At 44.9% G+C, this 16,819-nt stretch overlaps 1 long non-coding RNA gene across 1 annotated transcript in view; it reads right to left on the bottom strand.

Moving 5' to 3' along the window:
- The window catches only part of LOC123765356 (uncharacterized), a 34,818-nt gene extending 24,488 nt beyond the window's left edge, over positions 1–10,330 (bottom strand). Inside the window, exons 1-2 of the long non-coding RNA XR_006773706.2 lie at positions 10,150–10,330; positions 8,338–8,392 (exon numbers count right to left, since the gene is read on the bottom strand). This is a non-coding gene — a long non-coding RNA (uncharacterized lncRNA). The remainder of the gene's footprint in view (positions 1–8,337; positions 8,393–10,149) is intronic.
- Between the last annotated feature and the right edge of the window lie 6,489 nt (positions 10,331–16,819).

Raw genomic sequence — 16,819 nt, 5'->3', positions numbered from 1 at the left:
ATTAAAGGACACGAATGGATAAAAGCGGAAAATTATATATATTAATAAACTGGTAAATATATCAACACAACATTGAACACAAAACAATGGATGTTAGATTTATTTAGATTCAGGAAAGACCTGGGTAAATACTGGTTTAAAAATAGGGTGGGTTCATTTTATAGAACCAATTACCGGGTGAGATAATAGACGGGATCGCTTGATAGTTTCGAAGCGTAGGATAGACATATATACGAAGTAGTTTGTGTAGATGTAAACAGGAGCTGCCTCAGAGCCCAACCACTTGGGCTGGACGGTAGAGCGACGGTCTCGCTTCATGCAGGTCGACGTTTCAATCCCCGACCGTCCAAGTGGTTGGGGCCCCATTCCTTTCCCCCGTCCCATCCCAAATCCTTATCCTGACCCCTTCCCAGTGCTATATAGTCGTAATGGCTTGGCGCTTTCCCTTGATAGTTCCCTCCCTCCCTCCTGCTTTCATATAAAATCAAATAAAAACTAATAGGGACAAATTGGCCAACTGCTGTTTCCTCCATTCTTATATCATATATATATATATATATATATATATATATATATATATATATATATATATAGCTATAACAATTTCCTAAAATCATCACCTAACTATAGTTATAATCTAATCAATAAAATGAATGGAAATTTAATTAATCAGGTTAGGTTATACCTAATTAAGTTAGGTTATAACCTAATAAAGTTATAAACTATAACAGCGACATACCTTTAATGAATCACCTATTAGGATCAATTACTAATTGATAATACATGATTGTGATCATATATTATCAGCATCAACTTCTTGTTTAAATCAACTACCTATATATTAATTACCTAAATGCACAGTGACCTGGCGATATAACGACCTGGCTATAACGACCACTAAGTCACTCACACAGTGGCAATAATTGCTTTCACAATGTTTGTCAGCTCCAGCAGCCCAGCAGGAGGAGGGAGGCACGTCAGGGGTCGCCTGTGTTGTCATCGTGATTACAACACTGGTGGCGTGTAGGAGGCGGGGTTTCCTCTGCGTGCGCGCGTGTGTGTGTGTGTGTGTTGCGTGCGTGTGTTGTGGGCGTGTGTGTGTGTGTTGTGGGCGTGTGTGTGTGTGTTGTGGGCGTGTGTGTGTGTGTTGTGGGCGTGTGTGTGTGTGTGTTGTGGGCGTGTGTGTGTGTGTGTTGTGGGCGTGTGTGTGTGTGTGTTGTGGGCGTGTGTGTGTGTGTTGTGGGCGTGTGTGTGTGTGTTGTGGGCGTGTGTGTGTGTGTTGTGGGCGTGTGTGTGTGTGTTGTGGGCGTGTGTGTGTGTGTTGTGGGCGTGTGTGTGTGTGTTGTGGGCGTGTGTGTGTGTGTTGTGGGCGTGTGTGTGTGTGTTGCGGGCGTGTGTGTGTGTGTTGCGGGCGTGTGTGTGTGTGTTGCGGGCGTGTGTGTGTGTGTTGCGGGCGTGTGTGTGTGTGTTGCGGGCGTGTGTGTGTGTGTTGTGGGCGTGTGTGTGTGTGTTGTGGGCGTGTGTGTGTGTGTTGTGGGCGTGTGTGTGTGTGTTGTGGGCGTGCGTGTGTGTGTGTGTTGTGGGCGTGCGTGTGTGTGTGTGTTGTGGGCGTGCGTGTGTGTGTGTGTTGTGGGCGTGCGTGTGTGTGTGTGTTGTGGGCGTGCGTGTGTGTGTGTGTTGTGGGCGTGCGTGTGTGTGTGTGTTGTGGGCGTGTGTGTGTGTGTGTGTTGTGGGCGTGTGTGTGTGTGTGTGTTGTGGGCGTGTGTGTGTGTGTTGTGGGCGTGTGTGTGTGTGTTGTGGGCGTGTGTGTGTGTGTTGTGGGCGTGTGTGTGTGTGTTGTGGGCGTGTGTGTGTGTGTTGTGGGCGTGTGTGTGTGTGTTGTGGGCGTGCGTGTGTGTGTTGTGGGCGTGTGTGTGTGTGTTGTGGGCGTGTGTGTGTGTGTTGTGGGCGTGCGTGTGTGTGTGTGTTGTGGGCGTGCGTGTGTGTGTGTGTTGTGGGCGTGCGTGTGTGTGTGTGTTGTGGGCGTGCGTGTGTGTGTGTGTTGTGGGCGCGCGTGTGTGTGTGTGTGTTGTGGGCGTGTGTGTGTATTCACCAGTTGTGTCCAATGCGGTTTTAACAAGTTTCCCCCCCCCCGCTATCTTTGTCTTTGAGAGATCAGAATCCGCCAAGCCGCACTTGAAGGGGTCAGGATAAGGATTTGGGATGGGACAGGGAGGAAAAGGAATGATGCCAAACCATTTGGAACGGTCGGGGATTGAACCTGCATGAAGCGAGACAGTCACTCTACCGTCCAGCCCAAGTGATTGTTCCGCTTTGGAACAGTCCACAGTTCCACCTGTGGATGTGTGGACTGTTCCACAGGTGGAACTGACTACAGCAGCCAGAGTTCTTCGTGGGAAGAAACAACGTCAAACCTGGGACTCTGGTGGACCATCGGAAAGTGCAGTTCCGCCACAGCCTCATGAAACACTTTGTCGCAGCTCTAGGTAAGGAGTAGCCAGCCTTCAAGTGCCTTCAGGACGGTCTTCATTATACACTGCCCGAGGACTAAGGTCGACCTCGGTATCTTCGTCGGGCCACAGATAAAGAAGATTCTGGAGTGGAAGGAATTATCACAAGATGAGTAGAAAGGAGAAACTGACTTGAAACAGCATGGCCCCCCCAGACCACTGTGTCGTCTGGGGGGGGGGGGGGCTTCCTGGGGCATTCACAAGGTTCAACACTGTGTGGAGCTTGTGGTCGAGAGACTGCTGAAGAACTGCGGCACGTCGGGCTGTAGGATGTCATTCAAAGCCCATATCTGTGATGTTCATCTTGATAAGTTCAAGGACAAGTTGGAAGCCTACTTGGAGGAGCAAGGTGAGGGCTTCCACCAGGATATACTGGACTTGGAAGGCTGTCATCATGTTCGCTGCCACCATGAACGCTCCCATCATGGATAGACTACATTTGGGGCTGATTTGTGAAAGTGATTTACAGTACGTCGTATATCTTAAAAACTACTCCTTAATCTTCTCTGGTAATTTTTGTATAACTGTTGTTTAAATACGTGTTAATTTGGATTTATGTAGTAGTTTTTTCTATGTGAACGAAAAGACGCAAATTCGGCCGTTTTCTAATTCGAAGAAGTTTCAAAATATTGTTATCCTGGTGACGAAAGCAAAGTTTCAGAGGATTAATAATAATTTTCTATATTTTTAGGCGTAAACAATAAGTTCATGACACTTATTACCCAAGAATACAAGTTGTGTTACATTGCGTAAGTTAACAATTCGGACTGTCGAATTCTTTGTCGAATCTGACCTTAAAATTATAGATGGAGGTGGTTTCCACAACTTTTTTCAGTGTATTCCATTTGTTGACCTTCCATATATTGGCACGTTTAGCTTCCATTTTCTCTCAGTGTAGAGAGGCTGTTCTTGCATTCCCTTCCTTTCAGTATCTTGTATGTTGTGATCATATTCCCTCTATTTCAACTTGGCCAACATAAGAACGGCCTTTAGTAACTTATGTAAGGAATCATTCAGAACCTTGTATACCACATACGTCAGACCAATCCTGGAGTATGCAGCTCCAGCATGGAGTCGGTATCTCGTCAAGCACAAGACTAAATTGGAGACGGTTCAGAGGTATGCCACCAGACTAGTACCCGAGCTGAGGGGTATGAGGCTATGAGGAGTATGAGCTACGACCTCCCCATCCCCCTCCATGTTTCTAAGATCATGTTAGTAAACAACATCTTCCCTTAAGAAGAGTTCCTCATGTGTGTGCACGCTAAACACGGAAGCTGCCGTGAGGGTCGCGCTGTGTGTTCACCAGAGGCTGCCCTGCCCGGGGATCGAACCCAGGACCAAACACCACAAAGGGCGTGGCTATAATTATCAGATGCGGTCATCACGTGGCGAAACCAGCAGGTCAGACGTCGTCAGCCTCATCCAAGTTTTCAAAATGATACATGGGTGGTGTGGGAGTGTCGTAGGTAAGTCGAGTTCGGCCCTATAAGAAATATCAGCTCGTATTTTTAAAAATTAATGAAGTCTTAATTGGGGATTTGTATTAAATAGAATTTTTAACCTCTAGAATTCTCTCTCTCTCTCTCTCTCTAGAGAAAGAGAGAGAGAGAGGTGCAGAGGGGAAGAGAGCTTTGACGATAAACCATCCTACCTCTGTATTAATTGCTGTATTAAGTGCTTGAAATCATTATATTCATACGGAAAGGCATGAATTAATACGTGCTTCACTGCATTCACTTGCAGTGGCAGGTGTTCAATGTGCTGTTGCACGCTCTTACTCTTGATGGGAGATGTGTGCTCTCATTTGCGGGTGTGTGCTTGAGAGCGCATAATCCTCACTCTCCCCTCACCCCCCCCCCCTCCCCACCAGCCATCACCCCACACAGTGACTGTGGGAAAATTAAGCAGTATTCAATTACACTGCTTAATCATGCAATAAAGAAGAGATGACTCGGTGCCCCGTCTTCAGCGGAGGTTGTCACGGCATCTCTTATTGGGTGTGGAGTCTGGCTGTGGCTTACCTGTCCATTCTCCCTGTCCCTGGCCCCCCGTCTGTCTTACAGTCAGGTTATAGACGGGTACTCGGTCACTTCCTCTCTCTGTCTCTCTCTCTCTCACCAACCCCTCTCTCTCTCTCTCACCAACCCCTCCCCCTCTCTCTCTCTCTCTCTCTCTCTCTCTCTCTCTCTCTCCCTCACCCCCCTCTCTCAGTTTCTCTTCCCTTCAGCTCTTGCGTTTGGGTAATTCCTTTTCCTTGTTCTCGGACCTGCAGTGATTTCACTCAGACTTTAATATGGTCATGGAATGGTGTTTTTCTAGCTAGTGTGTGTGTGTGTGTGTGTGTGTGTGTGTGTGTGTGTGTGTTCGTGTGTGTGTGTGTGTGTGTGTGTGTGTGTGTGTTTCAGTTCCGGAAGCCATTTTGTAGCAAACCTTTGCACCTTTTCCAGTTTATTGATGTGTTTCTTGACATATAAACACCATACAACTGCCGCATATTCCAATTTTTAGTCTCACAAAAGTCATGAACAGTTTCTTTAGTATTTCATCATCCATGTAATTAAAAGCGAGTCTGAGGTTGGTAAGCGACGCATTCCTCCTCTCACAGTGTTCTTCATGTGCCCCTTTTGTTGACAGTCAGTGTGTGTGTTTACCACAATGAGCTCCCCTAAGTGTGCAGGCGATGAGTCACAATAACGTGGCTGAAGTATGTTGACCAGACCACACTGAGATGGAAAATTCACTTTCGCAAACAGAGTGGTAGACGGTTGGAACAAGTTAGGTGAGAAGGTGGTGGAGGCCAAGACCGTCAGTAGTCTCAAAGCGTTATATGACAAAGAGTGCTGGGAAGACGGGACACCACGAGCGTAGCTCTCATCCTGTAACTACACTTAGGTAATTACACACTAGAAGGTGAAGGGACGACGACGTTTCGGTCCGTCCTGGACCATTCTCAAGTCGAGAATGGTCCAGGACGGACCGAAACGTCGTCGTCCCTTTACCTTCTACGGTCTGGTCACCTAAGTGAACTCTAGAGTCGAGTGCTAGTTCCTGGGCCCAACTAGCTGAGGGGGAGGGAGGGAGGGTCTCAGGTAGCGGCTCCAGAGTCTCAGTTCCCGCCACAGGTTTCATCTTAGGTGTCCTGCCACAGGTTCCCCTCCCCCTCCTCCTTCGCTTTATTGTGTCTATAACGTTAACAAAATGTTTATATAATTATTAAACTCATTTAGGCGTCAAGGTTCTCTCTTTATCCCCCATGTCTTACACTGTCTTATACTGAACATGTTCTCTGTCACCCTGTTCATCCCTATCTTATACTGAACATGTTCTCCGTCACCCCTGTTCAACCCTGTCTTATACTGAACATGTTCTCTGTCACCCTGTTCATCCCTATCTTATACTGAACATGTTCTCCGTCACCCCTGTTCAACCCTGTCTTATAGTGAACATGTTCTCCGTCACCCTGTTCAACCCTCTCTTATACTGAACATGGTCTCCGTCGCCCTGTTCAACCTTGTCTTATACTGAACATGGTCTCCGTCGCCCTGTTCAACCTTGTCTTATACTGAACATGGTCTCCGTCACCCCTGTTCAACTCGACCTTACACTGAACAAGATCAGTGTAAAGCAGGTTCACTTAAAGAACTAAACTACGAACAAATGTTAACATTAACGAAACCAACCCTCACATCTCTGGAAAAAACAAGAAACAGAGAGGGGACATGATCACAGCATTCTAAATACTGAGGCGAATAGACAAAACGGACGAGAACCGGCTTATTTTAACTTGGAAAGAGGACATAAGAGAAAAAGACATGTTAGGAAATACCTGTACCTTGTACGGTGGGCAACAAGCGGAATTGCACTGAAAAAAAGTTGTAGAAGCCACCTCCATCCACCATTTTTAAGGTCAAACTCGGCAAAGAATTCCAACTTGTGAATAATTAAGGAACAACGCAGGTAGTACAACAAGGTTGGTAGGCGGGACATAAAGGGTCCAGTCAGGTACTGCGAGACAGCCACAGTCAGGTACTGCGAGACATGCCACAGTCAGGTACTGCGAGACAGCCACAGTCAGGTACTGCGAGACAGCCACAGTCAGGTACTGCGAGACAGCCACAGTCAGGTACTGCGAGACAGCCACAGTCAGGTACTGCGAGACAGCCACAGTCAGGTACTGCGAGACAGCCACAGTCAGGTACTGCGAGACAGCCACAGTCAGGCAGCCACAGTCAGGCAGCCACAGTCAGGCAGCCACAGTCAGGTACTGTGAGGCAGCCACAGTCAGGTACTGTGAGGCAGCCACAGTCAGCTACTGTGAGGCAGCCACAGTCAGGTAAGCACAAAGGTCTGTGGGTCAGTCAGGTGTGAAAATAATTACGCGTCCGCGACCCTCTGAGGCGAGCACCTTCCGTCTCCACCAGAACACCTGTGACCTTTCCATGTCACTTCCCCCCCCCCCCCCTCCCTGACCTCCGTCACACCGGCGCCTCGTCACTCGCGAAAGGAAAAGTCTACCAATCTATAGAACCAGGTGTGATCGGCGGAATGTCCGCCTTGCTGACACTATCTACATTTACAAGGGAAGGTTCATACATACATCTAAGGTAATTATCAGAACACACTAAGCTATTACGGCTATATACAGCACTTGGGAGGGATACGTGGATAAGGGTTTAGGATAGGAAAAGGGTGAAAGAATGGTGCCCAACTATCAAGATTGTAACTTGTTTATCTATATGAATTTTGGGGTTCAGTCCCCTGAGCCCATTATGTGCCTCTGTAACCCTTTCCTCTACCGCCCACACGATAGGTATTGGGTGCAAAATAAATTGACTAAACCACTTGGACGGTCGGCTCAGAATGTTCGGTAATATGCTTATTACAATTAACTTATTTTAATAAGTTTGAGGGGGATTGAACGTCGACCTACATGAAGCGAGACCGTCACTCTACCGTCCAACCCAAGTAGTCAAGAAAACCTGGTTGATACCTGGTTGATGGGGTTCTGGGAGTTCTTCTACTCCCCAAGCCCGGCCCGAGGCCAGGCTCGACTTGTGAGAGTTTGGTCCACCAGGCTGTTGCTTGGAGCGGCCCGCAGGCCCACATACCCACCACAGCCCGGTTGGTCCGGCACTCCTTGGAGGAATAAATCTAGTTTCCTCTTGAAAATGTCCACGGTTGTTCCGGCAATATTATAATACAAACATGTGAAATCCAAAAATATGTTTATGAGGCTATGTTTAGCACCTCGACAAACATGAACGTTGAAGAGTTTGACAGAGAAATTGACAACATGACGAGGAATTTGACAAAAATGTAAAGTGCCAGTAGCACGAGTACTCAATGTAGTAGAAGAAGAGCCTGGATGTAGAGGAGATACGAGAAGCACTTAAATCAGCAGATATATAGCTCCTCTACACAAGGTAGGGAGCAAACCACTCGCTAAAAACTATAGACCAGTCCCACTACCATCACACATAATATAAGTTTTTGAAAGAGTGATCAGGAGTCTGATCTCCATTTACATGGCGAACAATGCCTTTTACAACCCAGGTCAACGTGGATTTAGTGCAGGAAGATCATGCCTTTCGCAACTACTCGACAATGAGGAAATTACGGAAGCACAAGAACAACTATAACGGAAATGTGGTATACGCGGACTTTGCAAAGGCATTTGATTAGTGAGACCATAGAATGAGAACATACAAAATGAGATCAATTGGATTAACAGGTAATAATATTCAATTTCCTGTCAAACAGAATGCACAGATCAATATCAGATCAGATCCACCAGTCTCCTGTGGTGTAGTGGTAAGACACTCACCTGGCGTTCCGCGAGCGCTTTGTCATGGGTTCGTATCCTGGCCTCTTGTATATATCTAAAAAAAAAAAAAAAAAGGCAATTAAACGAAATCAAGTCCAAATGCAGTAAAAAGCTCTGTACCTGTATCAGAACAGAGCACAGTACAGACTGTACTCTATACAGTCTTTACATAACTGCTTTTTCTTATTCTCATATCAGATACAGACAAAAAATACAAATCGCAGCCTAGTGTCATCTGCAGACAAAAAAATCTCCAATGAAAATGACTTGTGTAGAAGTGTATTTGTTCTGCATAAATTGATATCCACATAGTAAACCCATACATGGGGCCCACACAATATACTCCCTCCCGAGGCTACTCAATTATGACGAACAGGCCCTAATTATTTATGACGCTGCTTGAAGGTATAAACCTTGGTTATTAGTGGTGGGTTAATTATCGCTCTCTCTGTTTATAACAGTCGTTATCTTTATTAAATTGTTTAGCAGCCTGGTCAAGGACGACATCTTCCAACTCCTTACGAGAAAACTCATCATTCACAACAGGCTAATCACCTAGCTGAGTGACCGTGCCGTTCACGCACTGGTGGTTGGGTCCGAAGTTCGGGGCTTCTATGCTATGTGGGTAGCTCACGTTCTCTTGATTTGCCAGTACTTAGAAAACACAACCTGCTAACTTAACTAGGAACGTACAAAGTCAAGCAACCCACTAAACCTGTCACTCCTATTTTGATCAGCTTTATACTTTATACACATTCAGAATTACATTTCATCATTATAAATTCTCATTAATGCATTCATAAATCTGTGTATGTATTTACGTATGTAGCTTAGCCTAACATTTTAAAAGCACTACGATCACCTTCTGTGGTTCAATAAATCTCTGAACTGTATTTTGACAAATCTTTCACCCTGTCCATGGAGGACAGAAGAAAATGTATATAGTATGTGTTAGTTAGCATTGTAAATGTGTGGCCACGTCTGTGGTAGGAAAAAAAAAGAAAAAAACTAATCTGTAGGGAGGGCTCTGTGACCCCTGGTACCAACATCATGCCTTCTCAGTCGATAATAATGGCATCCTTTAGAATACTTACAACTTGCATATTTAGCCCATCTTAGGAAGGTCAAGGAGCCGTGTCACGACCCCTCTTCCCACTTCTAAATAAAAAAAACACTCATCCCCCCACACCACTGCAAAGGTTCAAGCATGTACAGTGGTGCTTTTTCGGCCAATAAAAACAGGCCTTTGCCAGAAGGGCGTTGCTCTGATTGGCCGTAGAAAAGCCCGCCAATACATCTCAATTGGGACAGGCGGGCGGCATCTCCTCAAGGATTAGGGAGTCATTCAAGCATTGACAAGCCTAAGAGGAAGATGTCCCTTGATCTCTAGGCAGAGGAATAGTGTCAACTTAACTAGCGTTACGTCAAGTTATCCAACAGCAGCAATAGGAAGTCATCAGTCTCAACAAATCAACATCTGTACTATCCTCAACAACATGAAGGAATTAAGAACAAATATCGCCCTTTATCAGAAGCCACTTTAGTTCTCATGAACCCGTGGAACAAGAGAGATCAGTTACAAAAAATACTGATAACAAAAATAACTGAAAATTCATTCCAATCTCATTTAGTCCTTTACCAAATCAAACAATCAGTTTGGTAATCAAACTATACATGGTTGTAAAACAAATACTCTATACACAATGCTTTGAACACATTGTAAGCACGTCACCAGCCTAGCGACAGAAATACACAGCCTATTCAAATTAAAAAAAATATACAGCAATATATTTATATCAAAATACTTCTCACCTTGGGAGATGAAGCATAGTGCATAGTTCATTGCACGCTGTGGCTGAATATAGACGAGTCAATGAATATAATTCCAATAAGCACTTTATCATTCCTTAGACACGAGGATACGACACACTCTCTCCGGACAAGAGCGTCCCTCACCCGACAGTGAAGGAAAGTGGATTAAGAGGTGGACTCTTAGTACAATCCCTCACTTCGCAACGCGTCCGTGTAGCTCTTAATAGTAGTTGGGGTAGTTTGTCTTCAAATTAACGATTGTTGTTCAGTACCACTTTGTCTCACTCTTGCTGAATGTCGCAGCATTCAGTAACGTCATTTTGAACAATGATGAGTACGAATACTGGAGCTGTATGATGTACGTACTCGTGAACAACATATTCATACTGTGAGTATGAGAGGTTGTTTACGTATTCATATGGCCGGTATAATTCATATTGCTCCTCCATACTCCAAATTTGTTGCTGAAATCTATAAACGATCAGAATACTAGTTAGTCGTCGACTTGTGTTTCACTTCGACTACTGTCAATTAATCTGTGAATTAAATCACCAATTACACGACACTGTTATTGCCGACTATATGATCTTTAAGTTAGTTTTTGTCGATGTTGTTTGGGGCAAGAGAGAGAGACAAAATTTACCAGTACCACATATGGACCGTTTAATATTCACAAATGCTGGGATTGGTATCAGTAATTCATCGGCAAATGCTACTTCTCTTCCTCAATTCCGTCATGGAATTGTGGTATTAAAAGTAACGTCCACAAGACTATTGAAGAGTGTAGGATTTAACACAGCTCAAATTCTATATAATAATTATGGAAAATGAACCTAATTCTTCACTAAGGCCATCAAAACAAACTGTCCCAGAGTCTAATAGAGGCAAGCTCCCGTAGCCTCATGAAAACATGACACAAAAATAAAGGAAAGTGCATTTCTTATTGGTCCATGTGAGGTTAATTATTCCCAAACTGATTCATTATCTATATATCTAACCTTCACTTGAAACGATCCAATTATCCCACATCTATTTTACCCCCACCTTGTGATTTGTTTGAAAAAAAAACTGCCCTATTTCGAAATCAATATTTATTTGCATTTTCAAAATATCTGATATATCGGATATTTGACTCCTGGGCGTGATTTTTGAGCCGAATTCTGGATCTCTGCGCCTATTTGCAGTTTTCAATTGCGACTTTTTATACCGAAAATATGCCAATTACTGATAACGGCGATGGGTCATATTTTGCCCAAACCCCCCTGCAGTTTTCAAAATATCTGAAATATCGGATATTTGACTCATGGGCGTCATTTTTGAGCCGAATTCTGGCTCTTTGCACCTATTTGTAGTTTTCAATTACGACTTTTTATACAGAAAATATGCTAATTACTGAAAACGGTGATTGGTCATATTTTGCCCAAACCCCCCTGCAGTTTTCAAAATATATGGAATATCGGAAATTTGACTCATGGGCGTCATTTTTGAGCCGAATTCTGGCTCTCTGCACCTATTTGCAGTTTTCAATTACGACCTTTTATACCGAAAATATGCTAATTACTGAGAACGGCGATGGGTCATATTTTCCCCAAACCCCCCTGCAGTTTTCAAAATATCTGAAATATCGGAAATTTAACTCCTGGGCATGATTTTTGAGCCTGGTCTTTTCTAAACGTCAACTTTAGCATTCGTGTGTAGGAGGCTAGGCTAATACGCCTGTGGTCACCACCATCCTGGGACTCTAGTGTGCCTCTAATATTAGCACGATGTTGTGGTAGAAGTTACTGAAGAGGTCGAGAATGAGACGTCATCGAACCTATGACTCATGATGCACTTTGTCGAAAGTTACCCCACTTTGCCAGACGCGGTGTTTCTGTCTTTTGTTTTCATGGGACTTCCAGGCTCGTGGAGCGCGCTCGTTCTATCCTAATCCCTTATCATTCTTGGGGATTGGAAACTTGCTATGATTATTCAGGTCCTTCTAGTTCAACGATTGGCTTTCCCGAAGATGCAGCCGAGAAGAGTCGCCTTCTCCCCGGTACATATTTACTACAAGATGAACAAAGACGAAGGAGGGTAAGGAAACATGATCTAGCACCTCACCCTGCCTGGGAATTATACCGTTGTGAGGCGACTACCATAACTGCTGCTACTCATCCCTGGAACATGTTCCCTCTCCCGCCTCTCGTGGTTCTGCTCTGTTGCTTGTCCGGCGCCGCTGCCTGCCACTCCGCACGTAATTCATTGTTGAATCAGGTGATTCACCACTATCCTTGTCTGAACCTTCGACAGCTTTGTGGCGGCGCATACACCGGAGCGTGACAACTCCCCCCCCCCCCAAACACACACACACACACACACACCAACGGAACCATCAAAGAAGACCTAGTATAAAGCCAAGTCTGAGCAAGGCGACGCTCATTATAACGTCGGTGTCTATTCTTGGTTCCCTGTTCTTCAAAGGTTCAGCACAAATGCTCCCGTCTCTATTTCGTAGTGTGTGTCGGCAGCGCAGGGAAGAGAAGCCAGGCGGCTGAACACTTGTGTTGACTTTGGTTATAATGTCGCCTTCAGTCTCTTGTGCTGATTAACTCATTCAGAATTAACTTAAATATCAAGGTTTTAAAGATTTAATCATTTAAAAAGTATGGAGATAATGAACATCAAATAACTATATCTACAAATTAGAAAGCGTGTTTGTCTGCTCGAGTTTGGAAGCCAGATGCCTGGGGCTAGCCTCACTAAACTTTTAATAATAGATGCTGTTGGGTACATGGCGCCTAACAATGGCGGGAATGGGTTTCATAAATGAAATGAACGCCACTGGACATGGTGCTAAAGCGACCCCCCGACGAATCTTCACATAACATATTAATACGACTTTCAACTAACACAGGTCTTTCAACAACCATGTTCCTCCTATTCCCTTATACCCGCCCTTCCACTGCCTTCCGAATGTCAGTCCTTCCCTCCCAGGAGCCGGTCGGCCGAGCGGACAGCACACTGGACTTGTGATCCTGTGGTCCCGGGTTCGATCCCAGGCGCCGGAGAGAAATAATGGGCAGAGTTTCTTTCACCCTATGCCCCCGTTACCTAGCAGTAAAATAGGTACCTGGGTGTTAGTCAGCTGTCACGGGCTGCTTCCTGGGGGTGGAGACCTGGTCGAGGACCGGGCCGAGGGGACACTAAAGCCCCGAAATCATCTTAAGATAACCTGACACGGCCGCAGTCTAAAAGAAACAGGAGAACAGGAAGGAAGACGAGCAAGAAAAGCGAGATAGCATGAGCCGAAGAGTATACATGCGATTACGTCACGAAATCGCCCCCCAAAAATATTCGCCGGAACGCAAGAGAAAAAGATAGCGGAAAAAGTAAATAATTACGAGAAACGGGAGGAAGGCGACAATTACAGGTCGAGCCACAAGAACCCCTTCGGGCGAGGAATCTGCCATTCCACCACGAGTTTACAACACCAGCTGTAACACTTACCTCCAGCTCCAACACCAGTGTCAACACACACAGTTCCATCTTGCAGGCAACAACCAAAGCCATACACACAGGCTACAGCAGACATCTATCACGCCATTTCCACATTATGGAGCCTCATGGTTCACACGTGCGGGCAGAGGCAGGAAGAACAGAGTGAAGAAGCCATCTTTATCTTGATCCCAGGGAGGGTAGGTCACTGTCGTCTCACCCAGAGGTGGGAAGGTCACTGTTGTCCCTCGACTGGGTAATGGTAGTAGAGGTACTCTTGTTATCTGGCATTACACTAGTAGCAGCGGTGGGATACTCTAAGTATTGACACATCTCACTGAGGGACTGACGGGGGAGGAGTACCAGGGTAATAAGGGCATTATGTCACTAGGAGTCAGAGGGGACGTTAAGTCCAATATCACTAAAACAGGAACCATTAATACACACTGGAATGGCACTTGAAAATATGACTATTTAACACTTTAAAAAAACAATTCCTACGTTCCATAACAGAGGCAAAGATAATTGAATGGTAAGGTACTTAGTACAAGAGAACCGTATTTACTAATACCGGTTGTTCACATGTGTTCATGAGATGATGTACTTAAATACACTTCCACCTCACTCTAATTTTCCCACTATCGTGTCCTCTGGATGTCCTCTCTCCTATCCAGCTGGACTTGAGGTCTTCGGCTTGCATTTGACGTGGACGGGTTAATCCCCGTAAGTTATCATGACGGCATCGTTGGGGGGGGGGGGGGGTAGAAATAGCCTAAGCTGCTCTATCCCTTTGAGATGTATTTATTGCTTATCTCAATAAACATACTTGAACTTGAACTTGAACGGCATCGTTTAACCTCGTGATCGTTGACCGTAGTTGACCTGTAGCCTGGTTAGCGCTCTCTGAGGTGTGAATTTTCCATTGTCTTGCGCCGCTCGCCTGTGGCTGTTCAGCTGTCCATGTTGTTCTACTATGTACTGCTCTCTTGTTACATATGGAGTCAATCCCAGCAAGCACTACTAGACTAGTACATATCCCCCATCCCCCCCCCCCACACACACACACAGACAAACGAACACACAGACAAAGGAACACACAGACACTGACCCCTTTTCCCAGCACCATCGCGCAACCCACCGGAAATACCTGACTCAGAGGCTCTCAGACGTGAACTTGACCCCAGCGCCTTCTTCAAGACCCAGGTTATATAGCCCCCGGGGGTGAAAGGTCACCCCTATTACTACCCCGGGGGTGAAGATCACCCCTATTACTACCCCGAGGGGAAGGTCACCCCTATTACTACCCCGAGGGGAAGGTCACCCCTATTACTACCCCGGGGTAAAGGTCACATCCACTACTGTTTTCTTATCGCCTTGGGATTATTATTTGTCAATCGTTCTTGAAGTAGAATGTAGGATCTCAGATGTTAACTTAAGAGGTCAAGTCCAGCATTCTTTTTTGTGTGGTTGTGGAGAGCTGTGGCGTGAAAGTCTATATTCCAAGGATAAGTTACAGCAGGGAGAGAGTGACGGAGCTGCCTGTTGCAGGATGTTGCGATACCTTGGAGGGGGGTGTTGGTAGGAAGGTGTTGGTAGGGGTGTGCTGGGAGCGGTAGGCAGGGTGTGCTGGAAAGGGGTGTAGGGAGGGTAGGGGGAGGGGGGAGGGGTAGGGAGAGGTTATAGAGGAGGGGGGGTTGGGGTAGAATGGGAGGGGTTTAATAGCCCCCCCACTCGGGTCTTTGAAGCCGCTGACTAATTAGCATATATTAGCACTAATTCAACATGTCTTTCCGTGATGCTAAACACTCCGATATCAACCCATCAACTGTCTCACACCTCTAATGGTACACCACACTGTGTTGTTTTTCAAATAAATAAATAAATAAATATATATATATATATATATATATATATATATATATTGTTGTTGGTAGGAAGATCAATATATTGTATAGAATCAATATATTGATTTTTTGCCGCCAGAGGTGGATAGTTCATCCCCTATTCAACCAATGAGTGGTGGTTTATTATGCGCCCAGAACCCCGACCAGTTGTGTAACTGCAAGCCTAGCATGAACGAACCGACAATAAACATACTTGAACTTGAAATGGACTTTTAATGTTTTTTCGGCAGCTTTATTTCCTTAGTTTCCGAGCTGTTTTCTTTACCGTGTATGTTGTAATAAACTATTTCTATATTTACAGTTGTTTCTCCCTGTGAAGATTATTAAACAATGGTGATTATAAGAGCGCGGAAGTTCAGCCTGGCCAGGGCCGCCAGCAGCCCTTGGGCCCGCCCCGGCAGCTCCCAGTCTTTAATTTGGCACCTTTGTGGCACCTTTGTGGGATCTTGGTGTAAGCCTAACATGTATATATACACACTGGCTGCCTGTCCCCCTACACAATGATTATTACCTATTATTTTATCATTTAATTTAAATATTAAATAAAATAATTTATTTAATTATTATAGTAAGTACTTAATAATTTAATAATAAGTAGTAAGTACATAAAAATAATTAAAAAGTACAGTTTAGTCATAGGAGATTCCTAGATTGGAATTCACTACCAAATTTCGATATATCCAAGTATTTTTAGTGTGAAATGCTGTTATTATATGCATAAATTGTTGTTTTAATAATATTACGCTTAACCACTTGGGCTGGACGGTAGAGCGATGGTCTCGTTTCCTACAGGTCCGCGTTCAATCCCCGACCGCCCAAGAGGTTGGGCAAAATTCCTTTCCCCTGTTCCATCCCAAATCCGTATCCTGATCCCTTCCGAGTGCTATATAGTCGTAATGGCTTGGCGCTTTCACTTGATAGTTCCCCCACCCCCCTGAATAATATTACGAGAGCAGTATTTACGGGCTATTCATGCCCGTGCCACCTCTTGGGTGGCTTAATCTTCATCAATCGAGAGCAGTACGTCCTAACCAGACGCTATATGATGATATCCTGAACAGTTGATAAATAAAAGTAATTGCGTAACTCCAGTTATCTAATACTTATCATAAATGGTATAACACCTTATCATAAGCCAAGGGATTTGTAGATCAGTGTTTAAAAGGGAATTCGGAAGTAATAATAACACAGCTGATGCCATCTGTCGGCAAAAGAGAACACTATCAACTGGCTGGTCAATAGTGGCCATAAGGTACAGCTTACGCCATCTGTTGACATCAAATTACACT

The sequence above is a fragment of the Procambarus clarkii genome, chromosome 33, assembly GCF_040958095.1.
Source record: "Procambarus clarkii isolate CNS0578487 chromosome 33, FALCON_Pclarkii_2.0, whole genome shotgun sequence".
Classification (NCBI taxonomy): domain Eukaryota; kingdom Metazoa; phylum Arthropoda; class Malacostraca; order Decapoda; family Cambaridae; genus Procambarus; species Procambarus clarkii.
Note: the sequence above shows the minus strand (reverse complement) of the source record. Positions and strands in the feature narration are given on the sequence as shown.